General features: G+C 37.6%; 1 long non-coding RNA gene across 11 annotated transcripts in view; it reads left to right on the forward strand.

Moving 5' to 3' along the window:
* The window catches only part of LOC123801282 (uncharacterized), a 925,199-nt gene that overhangs the window by 19,727 nt on the left and 886,577 nt on the right, over nucleotides 1-18,895 (forward strand). The window lies entirely within an intron of this gene.

Genomic DNA, 18,895 nt, shown 5'->3' on the forward strand with positions numbered 1-18,895 from the left:
CCCTCTTCTCCTGTTGCTTTCTGTTTTGTGGACCTCCAAGACCACCCACACATTCTGTGATTTGCTAGGATTCATGGATTTCAGCCTCATACTTGTGGTTAACATTTATTACAACAGTGCAGTCAGGATATACAGCTATGTTAGGAAAAACATATCTGAAAAAACACACCAGGCAGAGTCTGGAGAAATCCCTGTGTTGGCTTCCTATGCCCTTTGCCTCCTGTGAGGGGTCACACACAGCACGCTCTCTCTCTCCAGCAGTAAAAATATATCAACACCTGTGTAATGTGTGTGCCCAGGGAAGGCTGTTTGTGACTCAGAGCTCAGGGTTTTCACGGGAAGCTGATCACAGAGGCACCCGTGCCCACCAGAGGTCCAGACCGCAAGATTCTAAAGAGGGTGCTCACCATAAAAAATGAAGACATAAAACATCGTTTGTATAAACAGTCTAGGCAAGCTGGCAGAGCCCTCAGACCTTACCAATTAGTGAATGTTTTTAAAAGCTAAGTTCCCAGATGCCGGCCAAAGGTCAATCTTGCAAAGCAAGACCTTCTAAAGGTAACAGCCTCAGGGCAATGGCATTTGCTCTTGCCTGCAAATTTTTTTTAGGTTGGTTACCAATTGCTTTGGAACCAAGAATCTAGTCTCGATTCCTGAAGACGTATTCGATGTCTGTCCACTAACTTCCCTGATCTTCAATTTCCTCACTTGGAAAATGGGTTTGGAACCCGGCTACCAGTCATTGGGCACAAAATTTAGTTCAAGGCGCTTTGGTATAAAGTAGGTTGGTTGGCACAACAATTTTGTTTCAATTAAATACCTTTCTAAAAATTAACTAAGGAAGTTTATGCTAAGGTGCTTTGTAAACTATAAATTGAAACGCTCTACAAAATATTATTTATTTATTTATTTGTTTGTTTGTTTGTTTGTTTATTATTGGCTCCCAGCGTAGCAGACCACGCCTTTTCTAAGCGGTCCCCAGCTCCTGTGTGTGCCCTGGGTCCCGGATGCTGGCGGGCAGGGCTGGTGCTGCAGGGTCGTGTGGAGTGACCTTGATGGAGACATTAACACCATTTTGTGCCTCAACCATTTTGCTTCAGAAATTACACAAAGGAAATATCTTCTCTCACCTTACAGCATAGAAGTTAGAAGCACAGATTCTAAATCTGTATGGCCTAGGCTTGAATCCCCATTCTTCCACTGACTGCCTTTGTTATCCTGCGCAAACAAGTTATCTCTCTGAGCTCCAGTTTCCTATGTGTGAGGTCAGGTCAAAGTACCAACATCATTGGGCTGTCCTGAGCTTTAAACGAGAGGGTACTTATAAAGTACTTACAACAGTATCTGGCACTTGGCAAGTACCTTATAAATATTTGCTATTATTAGTATTAACTTTGTTGATATCTTCGAAACATTGTGTTGTGTAATGGAAAGAAAATAGACTTTTGAACCAGGGAGAACCGGATTTAAATCCTGGCTCAGCATTTATTTGTAGGACTTTGGGAAAGTTACTCAAGCTCTTTGAACTCTTTTCTCCTTAGATCAGAAAATGGAAATATTCTTTACCTGCCAGAGTGTTTTGAGGTTAGGATTAGAAGTAATATAAATATAGTAGTCGGCACATAGTAGATACTTAACACATTTTTATTATTGTTCATTGATTCATTTTATAACTATTTATAGAGTGTCTATTATGTGTCAGGCGTTATGCTGGACGTTGGAGACATGGTTTTGAATAAGACAAGTCCCTGCTGCTTGCTGTCTACCTCAGGGTGAGGAAAGACACATGACAAATTAATGAACTCGTGCATACATAGTCTTATATCAGTGATGGGTGCAATGGAGATGGAAAGCCCGGACGACATGATAAGGCCAGGGTGAGGCAAGGAGAGTGACTGGAGACCCGGGTGGTGGTTTTAGAGAGGGCGAGGAGGGATGGCCTTTATGAGGAGATGACATATTTACAGAGACTGGAACAGAGAGAGTGGTGCAAAGCCCTGCGAAGAAAAGTGTCTAGGAAGAGGGAATTGCAAGGGTAAGGCTCTGAGATGGGAGGAAGCTTGGCCTGTGTGAAGAACAGTAAAACACCCAATGGGGCAAGAGAGTGGAAAGCAATAGAGGAAGGATGGGGATCAGAGAGAGGTAGAGGACAGGTCAGTCAGGGCCTCCCTACCCAAGGGGGAAATGCTAGGTTTTCTTCTGAGAGGAAGGAGCCATTGTAGAGTATAAACAGAAAAGACATAATCTGATTTTCATTTAAAAGCTCAATCAGTAGCAGGGCAAGTTTGGAACCAGGGAGAGCATGTTGGATTCTCTTTATGAAGTGGATAATAGTAGCCAGAACTGGGTGTTGCAGAGAAGATGCTGAGACTGTCTGATTGCAAATATTATCATTACTAGTATTATTTATTTTAGCTTATAATTATTACTAACATTGTTAGCAGAAAACAACTTTTATTGCACCCAAAGCAAAACAAATGCAAGTTAACCTTTCCCAAAATACTATTTTTGAAGAAGTTCTTTGGCATTCTTGAAAGGGAAATATCATAAAGGAGAAATTTTATGAAGTGGCCTTATTTTATTCTCCTCACAGCTATACAGGAGTGAGGCTTATTACTTTTTTGATTTCTCATATTTCCTCATTATAAATCCCCCAAACAACTCAGAAGAGAAAGGAGCGTAAACATCTTGGGTGTCATGTGTGCAATGATGATTCTGAAAATGTCTCATCAACTTGTCTTTGCTGCTTATAGAGTTTTCCTTCAGGACGTCTGCTTCCTGCCCCTCTAATGGGGTGTTGAATTTCCCCAGAGTAGGTGTGAATGCTTGGTTGTCAGGGTGCTTATGGTGTTTTATGCAGGTTGTTGCTTACCTACCCTGTTCCGATGTTTTTCTTTTGTCAGCATTTGATTGGATTCTTTCATCTGTGATTCAGTGTTTATATTAAACTCCATTTGCTTCTCTGCTCCTTCTCAAGACTTTATCATGTGGAAAAAAGGCCTATGTCCTTTAGTGCTGATTTTCTGCTGTTTTGGGGAGGCAGTCTCTAGCAATGCTGCATAATAAAGAGTGTTCAGAGTTAATTAACATGGGCTGGATTACTGCATAAAGGGCTGGCCAGGAAAATTGTTCACCATGCTCCCATGTAAGAATAAAGTTCAAGGAAACCTTTAAACACCCAAACAGATCACTTGGGTAATAACAGAAAGTCACTCTTTAATGTCATATATTTACCCGAAGGCCAAAAACTATGGAAGTATCCATGCACGTACTTCAGCAAAGTCTTGGAGTGTGGTGGACTGAAATAATTTTTCTTTGTGAAGCAACAGACTCCTTTCTAGTCAGAAGGAAGAAAAAGCAGAGCCTTTTTTTTCTTTTCTTTGAAGGGGACTGCTGGAAGTTGAAGCTTGGTGCTCACTCTGCCAGCTCTTTGTGGCATATTTGGCGAGTCACTTCTCCTTTATGAATCTCATTTATAAAATAAAGAGTTAGAGCAAAAGATTTTTAAGGTCTCTTTCATTATAAATAACCCTGGAGATGGGTTGATGGCTTTTCTATGACTATTTACGTTAATATCCATAGCTCTTCCTGAACGTGGTTATTATTATTTTTAAATAACTCATTCAAAAGGTAATGTTTTAATTCCTTCTTAAGTCTGCTAGAAATGTTTAAATATTTTCTGAGGGTAACCTGGTTTTAATGAACACCATAAAAATGTTTAGTCTGATATAATAAGTCCATTTCCGCATCTCCACAAGTGGCCCAGAATAATGATATTTTACTGAATTCTATTACAAGTTTTCAAAATAGACTTTAAAATGAATATTCTTATGAGTTAATTATTACAAGACTTTGAAAAATGTTTGTTAAAAACAACAATAGTATCTGATAGAAACTTTTTAATTGCCAGTATAAAATGCCAGTATTTTATAGACCTCTCATTTTCTCTCCCTAATAGCATGTAGATAAGTATTGCTAATTTCTTTTCAGAGGAGGCAATTGAAACAGAAAGTTTAAGCATTTTGCTTAAAATGTTGTTTTCATTACAAAGTCAAGTTCAACCAATACACATTCATTGTACACAACAGCAAACAGTGTTGTGATGAGGAGCAGACAAGGAGAATGAGATGATCTCAGGACATGAGGAACTTCCATATAGAGGAAATGATTAAGTGGATAGAGTCAATCCTGCTTCTGCCCTGGACACTTCATAACACCTGTTGTAGGACATGTTTACTATTTTATTATCTCTCTCTCCCATTAGAATATGGGTTTGATAAAAGCAGAAAGCACATTTTGTTGTTGTTTACTCCTTTATATCTAAAACCCTGAACAATGCTGGCTACATAGTAGGCCCTCAGGATATATTCATTGAATGAATGAATAAATGGATGAAGAGTCTGCAGTTTGGGGCATGCTGAAAATTAATACAAGAGATTTTTAAGGGAGATGCTTTGGAGACATAGTGCAGGGGAGATTAATTTTGACATCTTGAGGAAGACTTCACAGAGGACGAGGTGTTTGGATTCAGAAGAGAGGCAAGGTTGCATTTGGTGGAGAGTCAATGGGAAGAGCTCTTCCAGGGAGAGCAACGAGGCAGGGAAAAGACAGGTGTGGAAAGTTTAGGGCACCGTGAGAGTAATTTTAACAATAGTCAGCAATAACTGAGCGCTCTTTTTGTGCCAGATATTGTGCTAAGCCTGTGTTACATGCATCGTCTCATTTGGTCTTCACAGCCACAAGTGAAAGTAGGTGCTTCATCGTCCCCCTGGTTGGAAAATGGTAACCTATATAAGGTGGAGAGTAAACAAAAATGTCAGTGTAGTTTTCTATTCGGGAACAACTTTCTTACCACGATAAGAAATGTGAACGTATTCCTGAAGGACAAGAAGAACCATCGTAGTAAGAATGGCTTCCTCAAATCTGTGATTGAAGTAGGTGACTTTGATATTGAGGTGACAGGTAGTTTAGAAGTAGAAGAAACTGCTAACAGGTATTTCACCAATTCAGGAAAAGTAATGAAGATGTGGCTTCTCCAAGAAGAAGGGAAGGAGAGAAATGGCATTTGAGGGACACTGTGGCCTTAGATTTGACAACAGGATAAGAAAGCAACCAGGACTCTGAGATTTTAACACTGAGTGAGCCCTGGTTGCTACCAAAATCATAAACACCTGAGAACAATCAGGTTTATAAAACATCTACCTTTAGTTCTTGGTCATTTTGGATATGACGTACCTTTCAGATTGAGGTGGTGCGAGAATCACAAGCTATTGAAATTGTGTAGCATCATAAAAGTTATTCCATCATGTAATGCCTTATTTTACACATGAGGAAACTAAAGCCCAGGAAGGTAAATACCCTCATCTGCAGTCACATATTTAGTCAGTGGCCTCTGCCACCTGTATTGAAAATACAGGTTTGGAACTTAGAAAAGATTAAGGAATATTGATTTATGAATCTTGAACCCTGACAAATGTTATAGAAACTGGCATTGCTATTTTGCTGATATTACAGGGCACATAACAGAATTTGCTTAAAAATACCTCCTGAAGTACTCAGGCAGGGAGAAAAGATGGGGTGGGAAAGAGTTTCCCTGTGTATTTTAGCAAAAATAAAAAAGGAAAACCAACAATCTAAACTCCAGAAGCGCATCATTTTCTGTACATTAACAGTTGTAATTCCCTGCGTAAGTGAAATTCTAACGCGACGAAGCAATTTTGATGTTCTGTATGGTTCATTAAAGCATAATTCTACTGCTTCTGTGAATTCTTGTACTGTTGCCCAAAGCAAGTTAAATATTTTTGTGAAAACACAATCCTCACCGGTATTTCTCCAAGGTACTTTGTTTTACATAAGGCAAGATATTGAGCCAGTTGAATAAAATCTTAAATACAATTCCAGTTCCACAATTGTTTAACACGCTGGTGCTAGAACTCTGCATGGCCCTGAAAACAGGAATATTCTATTAAACCCTCCTTGCCTTCATTAGGCAAAGTCTCTGATTGAAACTAGTGGATAACCTCCTAGAAAAATGGTCCTTGGTGTAGTATCAACCAATAAGCAGCCTTGAAAGCACACACGGGCGTATCAGAGCAGGGGGAGACATGATCCACTCCTATGCTCATGAGCACTGATGATGATCGATGAATCATGACTGTGGGAGGGGGCTTCAAATTTGTTATTTGACCACGAGCACTGCTTCAAAATTTCCAGCGAATTCCTAGTGGGTATGCACATCCCCCCCCACCCCCAATTTGGGTTTAGAGAATCTCACTCACTATAATTGTCAGAGAAGGTACCGTGCTTAGGACAAGAAAGACTCAATATGCTTAGGGACATACTGGGATGCCTGTGTCCCTGAGGGAAATCTTCCAAAGTTGGAAGTATTGTATCTCCATTTTATAGATAAAAAACCCTAGAACACGAAATGAGATTATATGGTAGAAATATTAAAAGCTTAGTATCTATCTTAGAGTACATGTTCTCATAATTAAAATAAAATCAGTTACTGGTAAGCCTAAAGACAAAAAGGCTTAATTATCCTGAAGTATATGCAAAAGAATTACAGTGAGAATACAATTAGTCATTTTAATTTCTACTTTGCAATTAAAAAATAAGTATCTTAGGTGAATTCAGAAGAAATTTAAGTTATAAGTTGGTAATATTTCTGAAAGATAGGATTGTCAAAACCTGATAAAATTAACAAGTAGATGCAGACTCCCTCCCAGAAGAATTTTAAAGGTAATGATAGACAACTGTCTGGAATGATTTACATGTATTCTTGCCTAAGGGTGTATAAGATGGACATAACACATTCTCTAGAATGATTGTATTTCGGTTCCAATCCAAAAACTATAGAACATCCCATAAAATACTTTTATAGGTAATTTTATTATACTTTTACTGGAATTCTGAAATTGAAAAATTTCTGGATTTTTCATACATGAACAAATAAATGAATAAATTGTGTAAAACCACACTACGAAATATTGAGAAAATATCTACCCCATATATCCTAGGGAACTATAAGCAGACTTTTACCTAGATTTGTAAGATGATATGTCCTCCCAGTAACTCTATCAATCATACATTTGAAAAGAGTTTTATAACATTTTAAACAATTTTTACTTATATGATTTAAGATAAGCAGTAATGCTACGACTTTGCCTCTATCAGTTATCTATCACCACGATATTATTATTTAAGTAGCCACAAAATTTCAGTGACAAATAATAACCATTTCTTGCTCTTGAATCTAGGTCCGCTAGACAGCTCTGCTGATTTTAGCTGGGGTTGTTCACATGACTGGGTGTTAGCTATCTGTAGGCTGAGGGAGGATGGACTAGGCTGGGGCAAGCTGGACAACTGGACTCTGTGCCACCTGTTTCTCATCCTCCAGCAGGCAAGTCTAGGTATATTCTCAGAATGATGAAAGGGGTGCAAGAGAGCAAATGGAAGTATGCAAGGCTTCTAGAGAACTGAGCACATTATTATTTCTGGGTCATTCAATTGGCCATATCACGTCCTAGAGCCCCAAACCCCAGGGGTTAAATGGGAAGGCACCACCAAGACAAAAGGTGTGACTATAAGGAGTAGAAAAAATTTGGACCGTTTTTGTAGTCTACAACAGGGATCATAACGCCCTGGATTCTCTTTAGCGATGAAGCTCAGAGAGGTAAGTGATTGCTTTTAGAATGAAGTCTCAAGGATGTCAATCTTTTAAAACCCACTTTAGAATCCTTTTCTTTTCTTTTCTTTTTTTTCCCCCCAAGTTGTACTTGCAGGGATCCAAGCACTTACTGGACAAATCTGTCTAGTGTTTGCTCTACACATCACGCATTGATTTAGTGGTAATTTCCCATTTAAAAAGTACTTTCACATGCACCAAAATCATCTGAGATCATTCCTGGACTTCTCTGGAATAGTATTATTGTTGACATTATGTTCTAAATGAGAAAATTGAGGATAATGTGCGATGTGTAAGAGCTCTTGTTTAAATCATTTTCACCTTCAATACACCTTCCTTTCTCATGAAGTAAAATGAGTGAACCCTTTATTTGTAAGGGGTTAAGGATGAATGAAAACGTAACACTATTAGCAATGTAGCCTTGATGAACCTAGAAACTGTTAGTGGCATAACCTCAGTGGCACCATGTAGGTTAAATTCCTAGTCTAATCTTCCCTTTTTAGGACAGTAGAATTAGCTCCAAGAAATATTTTGTTGTCCCCTCAAATGCATTTATTATTTTTTTCCTTTAGAGTTCTCAAATGTACTCCTTTCTTCATAGTTTGGGTTGTGTTTCAGTGCTTGCTTATCCAAACTGAGATGACATGAAGGCACACGGGATAAAATCTTTTCCAACTGAGGTAAAATATCTTAGGAGGTAAGGAGTCCTGGTACCAGTGAGAGTCATGTTCATCTGAGTGGAGATTTTTTCCTTAATCTCCTCCTACGTTGTTGGACACACAATGTAACATTTCTGGCAGTGCCTGTGGGTATGACAGTGAAATGGAACAAGATAAAAATTTGAAGCAAATATGCCTAATAGACTGATAATTTTTCTCTCCTCGGTCTCGAGTTTAGGCATAATAACTTCTATAAATTCCATTGACTGGCATCAAAGAGTTAATGAGGTCATTTCCATAATTATTCATTTTCCTAAAGTGAAGATAAGCAGGAAGCCACTTCAACTGTCAAAATTAACTGGGGCATCAATCAAAAGCTCATAGATTTTGAGATAATTCTGTATTTAAACTCAATTTAGTTTCCACAGGGGGACTCTAACCTGCCTAGGAGGCTTAATTAGGCTAACTGCCTGAAAAACAGCATAAACCATATGGGTGGGTTCTTATTCAAAACTGGTTTTATGAGCATTCTCATAGCTCTTACAGAAAATAAATGAACTTTCAGGGATCTTCAACTAAGCCTTCTGTTTAGTAATTCCATAAGGAGCATGGAAACAGCTTAGAAGGAATTGATCTTTTTAAAGAGGGCTTTATATTGTGCTTTGCTGTTTTTATATCATGATTTGAACTATATCATGAACTCTCAGAGCCCAGGAGAGACAGAATACATTCAGGGGGTATTTTTAAAGCTACAGATCAAAACTGAAACTTCCAATTCCCCAAGGGTATGACACTCTGCCCTTGCACCTTCTGAAAATTTCAATAAATCAAATATTTATTAAGCATTCCTACATAAGGTTCCAAGGAATATAGAGATAAATAACATACAGGTTTTTTTTTTTATCCTCAAGAATCTTAATGAGAGTAATAGATGCATACACAATTATAATAAATATTAGACTTTAGTGAGCACTAAAAATATAAATAAACATAAATGAGAGCATAAGGTAAGGAGTGACTAATTCTGCCTGATGAGATCAGTGAGGGCTTTGCTAAAAGTCTCCTTAGCAGCTGGGTTCTGTGGGCACACTGCAGAAACTTGATGGACCCTTACTCAAAATTTAGATCAGAATGCCACACACACACACAGAGGATATGAAAAAAGGTTATTGGTTACATAATGAGACTTTTGGGGCGGAGAAGGGTAGCTTCCTAATGCTATCACCACTTATTCCCTGAGATCCCTAGTTCACTAAGGAATAGTACGCATTGTCTGCTTCTATATACCACTTCCTGCCACTACCCCAGGAAACTTCTGCTACTATGACCATGACACTTCCAACACTTTAGCATAAGAAGCTTCTGGTTCCCTGAACTCCAAAGAGCTTCCCTTTCACCACAACCTCAGGGCCCAACCTGGATGTTGGTATCCCCCATGACTGCATGCATTCGGAGATCCTAAGCCCAAGTACTCTTAGCTTTGATCATAACCCCTAATGTCTGCATTGTTAGAGTGTCTTACTTTTTGGAAGTCTTCTCTTTGGCCTCTCTAGTCCTTCTTCTCCTCCCCATCTGGCACCCTCCTGTGGCCTCACTTTCTTCCAATTTAGCTATCTCTGAAACATCCTTTTCATTAATCTGTTTATTTGTTTAACCACTATTTGAGCACCTATCAAATGCCAATCACTGTTTAGACACTAAAAATATAGTATTGAAAATAAATTTGACTTTTAGCATGGAGTTTACATATTAGGGGAAGAAGACAGATAATAAGCAAATAAGAAAAGATAATATGTCAGAATGCAATAAGAACTATGGAAAAAATATAAAGCAAGTTAAGAGGGCTGTAGAATGTGAGGACAAGGGAGTTATTGCACTTTACATACTAGAGTGGTCATGGAAGGCGTCACCGATGAGGTGATATTTGCTTAGAGACTTGAAGGAAATTAAGGAATGAGCCATGCTTATTTTGATAGAAGGACTTTCTACGAGCAGTAGAGAAAGTACACAAATTCAGAGGCTGGAGTGTGTTGCCATGTTTGAGAACAGCAGAGATCAACGTATCTACAGTGGAGTGAACAATGGGGAATATGGAAGGAGAGGTATAACTGGAGAGCTATTTGGGGACAAAGTAATGTAGGACCTTGCAGACCATGGAAGATTTAAGGTGGTGAAATGGCCCAATCTGGCTTGATCTGATTCCTGTTGACCTCATCTTCATTCTCAGTATTCTTGCCCTGTTTGATTTGACTCATCTTTTATTTTATTTAATGGATCTTCTTCTAAGCATATAAACATGCTCATGTCTATCCTATAATTAAATAAACAAAGGACAAAAATAAAGACTTTAGGTACTACCTGATCCTTCTCCCGCCTTTGATAACCAAGCCTCTCAAAAGAGTAACAATAATTTACAGCCCATCCACACTTGCACACCCCATATTTATTATTCAATCCATATAATCATATTCCACAAACTGAACCCACTGTTGTCAAGGTTGTTGCTGAATTCAAAGGACATATTTTAGTACTAGTCTTACTCTCTCCCTCTCTTGGTGTGAATTATTGACTATTCTCTTCTTGAAATTCTGCTCTGTTGGTTTTCAAGGCATGCTGTGTTCCCTAGGGTTCCATTTTTGTTCCTCTTCTCCTCTCCACATTCTCTTCTCTCAATGTCATTCACTTTCATGACTACGATTGTCATCTATATGCTGATAACTCCTTAATATATATGTAGGTCAAGCCACTTTTAAAAAATTTAGTTCCAGCCCATATATCAAAGTTGTTACTATCTCCATTTGAATTTCTCAAAGGTACTTGAAACTCATTGTGTCCATAATTTATCTTCTTTTCTCCCACAAGCTACTTCTCCTCTCTTTATAGTTCCTAACTTAGTGAGGAAGCTAAGTCAACTCAAGTTTTAAAAGCAAAGTTTGTTTCAGTCTGCTGTTTAATTGTTCACTAAGTCCTGGAGATTGAACACATAGCTGGTCCAGTTACTTCCCTGATTGAAATCTCCCTGGTCAAATTCTACTCATCCTTTCAGAATCTCAGTTGTTATCTCATTCAGGAAACTTCTTTCACCCCTGGATCTTCATCCTAGGCTGGAGTAAATGACCTTCTTACCTGCTTCCATCACTTCATTTCCACAGATCTTTCAAGCACTTAATATCATGTTTGGTAATGATCTTGAACCATCCATGTATGTCAGTGAAGCTTGAGCAACTTGACAGCAAAGAGTGTGTCTTTGTCATACACTGTGATAGTGCCTGAAATATTATAGATCCTTAATAGATATTTGTTGAATGACTAGAGTTGACATTTAAGAAAGTGTGAGTGAAATTTCCTAAGGCAGAGGACAATGGATCAAGTGACAGAAACCTCAATTCTGACTAATATGCTAAGATGATAGTAGGATAGTTCACACAGCAAAGGAGTATATACAAATGCTACAGAAAGGCAGTAAGCAGGGTAGCAATGGGAACTAAGAAACTAAACCAGAGGCTCAGGGCAATCAGGCTATTTTCATTTTCTTTTACCCGTATTTTTCTGTGTGTTGGCTTCAACCTCTCAGGCAGGGTTTCTCCATGAGTCTAAAATAATGAGTGCCTAGAGATGTGGATACACATATATCAATTACTGGACCAATGAATATAACCAGTGTGATGAAACATGATGCTTAGCTCAGCGTGGTACTAATTTCCGCTCCTGGACCACGAATGTAACCTGTAAATCTGGATCTTGTTAGAAGGCGGCAGTTCTCATCAGAGTATGTGATGGAAGTTTGAAAGAGGGGGGCAGTTCCTCAAAATAAGGAGACTGATGGTACCAGAAGGGAAGGGTCTGGGCAGACATTATAATATATACTTACTTAAACTAGTAATATTGGCTAAAGTTTTCCAGTACTCATTTTGTAGGAGACATTGTGCTAAGCACTTTACATAAATTTTCTCATTGAATTCTCATAACAACCCTAACAGATGAGTGTTTCCATTAAAATTCTTTCATCTACAACAAAATAACATCCAACTAAAAGTGGCTTAAATTTAGGGTTTCATTTTGCTCACTTAACCACAAGTAAAGAGTAAGACAGGTGATTGCAGTATTGGTGTCAACTGCTCAAAGGTTTTCTCTAGTTCTGTTAGTTTTCTACTCAGTATTACAAAATGGTGGCCATAGCTCCAAGTTTGCATCTTCACACAACATTAAAAATTGAAAAGAGAATAGAAACTTTTTGGCCATCTCTTATGAGGAGAAAATTTTAACAAGAAATATCCCCTTAAACTTCCCAGCAAGAGTGACAGGACAGGATGGCATTATATACTCATGGTTGAGCAAATGAGGGTGGAAAAGCAAGTCTCTGACATTTTTAGTCTCATGGGGGACTGTCTCTTTTATGGCAAAGAAGATAATGGTAGAATGGTTGCTGGTACATAACAAATAGTTTTTGCCTCAGTGTATAATATTGTATTGGAATGTTTTGGTAAAAGAAACATAAAATCTGACCAAAGACTTAAAACCAGGAGGATGCTTCTTGTTAGCCCTTAACATAATAAACATCTTAAGTTATGCAAGCAGTGCAGATACAAAGATGACCAGTCCTTGACCTTAACGTATTAAAGAGAAAGTATCTATCTATTCTGCCATGTATTTGAGTTCATAGCCTTCTTGCATCTTGTATTTTCTCCCTAGAATTATTGTATAAATGTTTATAAGTGTTTAGGGAGGTGTGATTGTTTTCTTAATTATTATAAATTGAAGAAATTGTTGGATCAAACAAGAATTGCATTCCAGGACTTACCTGATTTTCCATGCTGTCTGAACTGTGTGAAAATTTCATTTCTGGCTGGTGACACTAATTGGCACTCTCTTCAACAATCTCTATGTAAGACAGTATTAATTAGACATGAAAAAGAGTGTTTCCTTATCATCTGATCCAGCAGGTGGTTGCTGCAGTTGAGGGCAGGATGAAGTTGGTGTTAAAAGTTACACCTTGCCAAATCACTTTATTTTTAAGTAGAAACTTACAGATCTTACTTGCTAGTTGTGGAACATTTAGTCAAAGACTCACCATGGCCTCAATCCACAACTTTGCAAACTTTTCCTTTTCCTGTTGTGCAATACATATACACATAAGATATAATTTTACAAAAATTAAAAAAAAATTTTTTTCTCTTTCAACCCTTTCAGGCACTGGTGGTGCCGAGGACCATAAAATAAGGACTAAATTAACTTAAGTTTCTAGTTGCATATACAGGCATTGATCCGTACTAAATTTTTGTACTGAATTGCACCCTTTTCTTGATTTTTCCTCTTACCTCTCTTATCTTTCCTTCTGATTTTCTTTCTTTGGGTCTTTTCTACTGCCCATCCTTTCGAAGTAGTTGCAGGACTCTCTGGCCTTCTTCCTTTTCTCTGAGCCATCTTACATAGTCTCATGATTTTAACTACCCTGAATAGTAAGAGGCAGGCAGATAATTAAATGTGTGAATTAGATTGGTGAGAGATAGAGGAAATGATGGGGCCTGTGGCGTACTGGAAATGACTAAAGATATTTACAGTTATACTCAAGGGGAAAAAACCCACTATGTTGGGCCAAATAAAATGGTCTGCCAGATGAATTCAGCCCTTAGTATCTTTCTTGCTATTCCCAGTCCCCAAATCTGTGAACTCTCAGCCTCTCCCCAAAGCTTCATGCTCAAATGGCAAATTGTCTAGTGGCTTGTGAATAGGCTACTGCTTCTCCAAACCCTCTGCATTTTAGAATCACCTCAAAAAACTTTTTATTTTTTATTTAATTTTTAAAAAGATTTTCTTTATTTATTTTGAGAGAGAGTTCATGAGCAAGGGGGAGGGGCAGAGGGAGAGGGAGAAGCAGGCTCCTCACTGAGCAGGGATGGATGGATGATGGACATGGGACTTGATCCCAGGACCCCAAATCATGACCTGAGCTGAAGGCAGATGCTTAACCAACTGAGCTACCCAGGTGCCCCAAAAGTCTTTTTAAAATACTGCTGTTCAGGGACAGGACCTGGGCCTTAAACTTTCTTTTTTTAGAGAGAGAGAGAGAGCACATGCATGTGGAATGGGGATGGAGGTGAGGGTGAGGGGGGCAGAGGGAGAGGAAGAGAAAGAATCTCAAGTAGGCTCCATGCCCAGCACAGAGCCAGCACTGGGTAGGATCTCAAAACTCTGAGATCATGACCTGAGCTGAAACCAAGAGTTGGCCAATTAACCAACTGAGCCACCTGGGCACCCCATGAGGTTTAAACTTTTTTTTAACGTTCCCCAGGTGTTGAGAATCCCTGTCAACAAATTTTTCTTTTTCAAATCCTAAGCATTTCCTGTGATTTAAGAATGTAAATGGTAGATGATAAAAAACAAGAAGTATTCTAAAATTATAGTTTTCTGTGACTTAAACTTTTGAAATTTTAGATGTTTTGTGATCAATCTTTGAAAGTTCTATTCCTACATGGAAATGTTCATTTTCTGTTTAATGGGTGAAAAACTTTTTAACTTATGCTTATAAGTTATTTTATTTGAATCCTTTTCTAATTCTTACCTATTTCATCTGACCATTTTTAGAGACACGTGTAGAAATTTACCTCTATGACAATTAGTTTGTAAATTTCTCCTTATACTTCTATAATTCTGTGATATGTTTTGATGCTAATGTTTTTTGTTCCATAAAGTTGTATAACTATTTGTAAATTTGTTTTGGTAGATTATTTCTTGTATCATTTTTAATAATTTCTGGACATTGAATTCTATCTTATAGTTGCTTTTTTGGAGGAGAGGGGGGCAAGCATTTATCTGGAGCTATATGGCATCTATATGGCTCGAGCTATATATATGTGTGTGTATATAAATATATGGGTCCATATATATCCATATATCCATCCATATATATATTTATTTATATATTATTTGTTTATTTATTTCCATCTCTTTATTCTCATTCTATCTGTATCATTTTGTTTTAAATATCATCTTTTGTTATCAATCTACAGCTAGATTAATAGTTTTGAATCCAATGTGACAATCTGTGTTTTTATGGTAGGATATAACCCAGTCACATTTTCTATGTTTATTGATAATTCTGAATTTATTCCTACCATATTTTTACCTTATTTATTTGTTATGGTTACTTTTCTTCTTCTCCTCTTCTACCTCCTCCATTTTTTTCTTCCCAGAGGCTTAGATAAATTTTAAGAAATCTGTTTGAAATTCTGTATTCTATGTGTTTAAAAAAAGATATTTAGAAATGTATTAATATTTTTAATATCTCTATATTCTTTTTTTACAAAGATTTTATTTATTTATTTGACAGAGAGATAGCCGGCAAGAGAGGGAACACAAGCAGGGGGAGTGGGAGAGGAAGAAGCAGGCTCCTAGTGGAGGAGCCTGATGTGGGGCTTGATCCCAGAGCACTGGGATCACACCCTGAGCCAAAGGCAGACGCTTAACTACTGTGCCACCCAGGCACCCCCAAATATCTCTATATTCTTGAATCTTGTCTTACTTTTTTCATCTAGTTATTTTGATGGAGCACAATATTGAGTAAATTATCAAAAAATTATTTCAGAAGTGTTAATATACAATGAACTTTCTAAAAATCTCTTTAAATTTTTCCTCATATGAGTTTTAATGATATATTTCTATTTTCTTTTTAGTATTCTTTAAAAAAATGTCAATTTTTAGAAAAACCTCTTTTGTCTTTATGGATTATTAGAATTTTCTCTATATCACTGGAATTCAGTAATTTTACCAGGGTATGTGTAGGGGAGAAATAATTATTTTTCCTTAATCCTTCTAAGTTTTTGGCTGAGAAGCTATAATAAAAGACAGATTAAAAGAGAAAAACAGAAACTTTTTAACATGCATACCTCATGTATACATGGGAGATACCCAGGGAAGAATGTTTAACTCTTAGAGTTGGCTTAGAACTTTGGTTTAAATACTGTCTTCAGCTAAAAGCAGAAGAAAGGTGTGAGAGAGGCCAGTTTTGAGAAGGGTACCAGGAGAAGTATGGCAAACAAAGATAAGGGTTGTTATGCAGATATAAATTAGTGCCTTCTCCATTGATAAAATGTGTGTGTGTGTGTGTGTGTGTGTGTGTGTGTATGTGTGATTTGGAGAAATCCTTCTCTTCCTGGTACAGAGAGGGAAATACACTTACAAATGGAAGTTTTTGTGATAAATATAAATTTCTCTTACAGAAGGATAACTTTTACTCTGTTTTCAGAGTTTCTCTTGCATCTGCTGTTGCTCAAAGTGATCCTCTCACGATAATCCCTATACCAAAAAGAAATATTTTGGGGTGGTATATCCTGTTACTTTTCATGTACTGGCTAGGTAAATTTTTACTTTACTACTCAAAGGGAGCTTTTCATCGGAAATCTTTATTAATTTTTACATCAGGGAAATTTTCTTCCCAGGTCCAATTTTTCCCCTTCCTCTTTCTTTCTTCTTCCTCTGAAGTCCCTATTACTTTTATCGCAGACTTCCCAGATATAATTACATTACTTTAAAATTTCCAACTTTTTGTTCTTTCATATTGTTTGAAGATTATTCCCACGTGGATTTCTTCAGCTGATTTATCTTTAGCTTTGGTTTTTCTACTATTTGGTCTATCTATTGATCTATTTACTTTGAAAATAAGATAATTTTCAATTCTCATTGCTTCTTTTTCATAGCAGTTTCTTCTCCTTTTTCTCCTTTGCCTCTTCTCTTTATTTTCTTCATCCTCCTCTTTTTTCTCCTCCAGCTATTCCTTTTTCCCCCTTATAATATTCCCAAATTTCTGAATATTTTCATTATACTTATTGATTATTTTTCTGAAATAATAAAGTTTTTTTCATAAGTTACTTTCTCCTTTTGTGGGCTTGGTACCACCTGTTGCTTTTCCTCAAATGTTTGGTGATTCTTGGTTGTTTGTTTACATCGATGAGGATTTGCTTACTACTAATAGCTGGTGTATACCTCTATAGCCCCAGTGAGAATTCTATTTTTCTTTTTTTTCTTTTTTTTTTTTTTTAGATTTTATTTTTAAGTTATCTCTACACCCAACATGGGGCTCGAACTCACAACCCGGAGATCAAGAGTCCCATGCTCTACCGACTGAGCCAGCCAGGTGCCCCAGAACACATTTTTTTTTTTTTTTAATGATTTTTTATTATATTATGTTAGTCACCATACAGTACATCCCCAGTTTCCAATGTAAGGCTCGATGATTCATTAGTTGTGTATAACACCCAGTGCACCATGCAATACGTGCCCTCCTTACTACCCATCACCGGTCTATCCCATTCCCCCACCCCCCTCCCCTCTGAAGTCCTCAGTTTGTTTCTCATAGTCCATAGTCTCTCATGTTTCATTCCCCCTTCTGATTACCCCCCTTTCTTTATCCCTTTCTTCCCCTACCGATCATCTTAGTTCTTATGTTCCATAGATGAGAGAAATCATATGATAGTTGTCTTTCTCTGCTTGACTTATTTCACTTAGCATTCTCTCCTCCAGTGCCGTCCATGTTGTAGCAAATGTTGAGAACTCGTTCTTTCTGATAGCCGAGTAATATTCCATTGTATATATGGACCACAACTTCTTAATCCAGTCATCTGTTGAAGGGCATCTCGGCTCCTTCCACGATTTAGCTATTGTGGACATTGCTGCTATGAACATTGGGGTGCATATGGCCCTTCTCTTCACTACGTCTGTATCTTTGGGGTAAATACCCAGTAGTGCAATGGCTGGATCATAGGGTAGCTCAATTTTTAACTTTTTAAGGGACCTCCACACTCTTTTCCAGAGTGGCTGTACCAACTTGCATTCCCACCAACAATGTAGGAGGGATCCCGTTTCTCCACATCCTCTCCAACAATCATTGTTTCGTGCCTTGTCTATTTTTGCCATTCTAACTGGCATAAGGTGGTATCTCAAAGTGGTTTTGATTTGAATTTCCTTGATGGCTAATGATTTTGAACATTTTTTCATGTGTCTGTTAGCCATTTGTATGTCTTCATTGGAAAAGTGTCTGTTCATATCTTCTGCCCATTTTTTGATTTGTTTATTTGTTTCTCGTGTATTGAGTTTGAGAAGTTCTTTGTAGATCTTGGATACCAATCCTTTATCTGTAGTGTCATTTGCAAATATATTCTCCCATTCCGTGGGCTGCCTCTTAGTTTTTCTGACTGTTTCCTTGGCTGTGCAGACTCTTTTAATCTTGATGAAGTCCCATAAATTCATTTTATCTTTTGTTTCTCTTGCCTTTGGAGATGTGTCATGAAAAAGGTTGCTTTGGCCGATGTCGTAGAGGTTGTTGCCTATGTTCTCCTCTAGAATTTTGATGGATTCCTGTCTCACATCGAGGTCTTTCATCCATTTGGAGTTTATTTTTGTGTATGGTGTGAGATAGTGGTCAAGTTTCATTCTCTTGCATGTAGCTGTCCAATTTTCCCAGCACCATTTATTGAAGAGATTGTCTTTTTCCCACCGGATGTTTTTTCCTGCTTTATCAAAGATTAGTTGCCCAAAGAGCCGAGGGTCCATT

The sequence above is a fragment of the Ursus americanus genome, chromosome 20, assembly GCF_024610735.1.
Source record: "Ursus americanus isolate L20-20 chromosome 20, mUrsAme1.1.p, whole genome shotgun sequence".
Lineage (NCBI taxonomy): Eukaryota > Metazoa > Chordata > Mammalia > Carnivora > Ursidae > Ursus > Ursus americanus.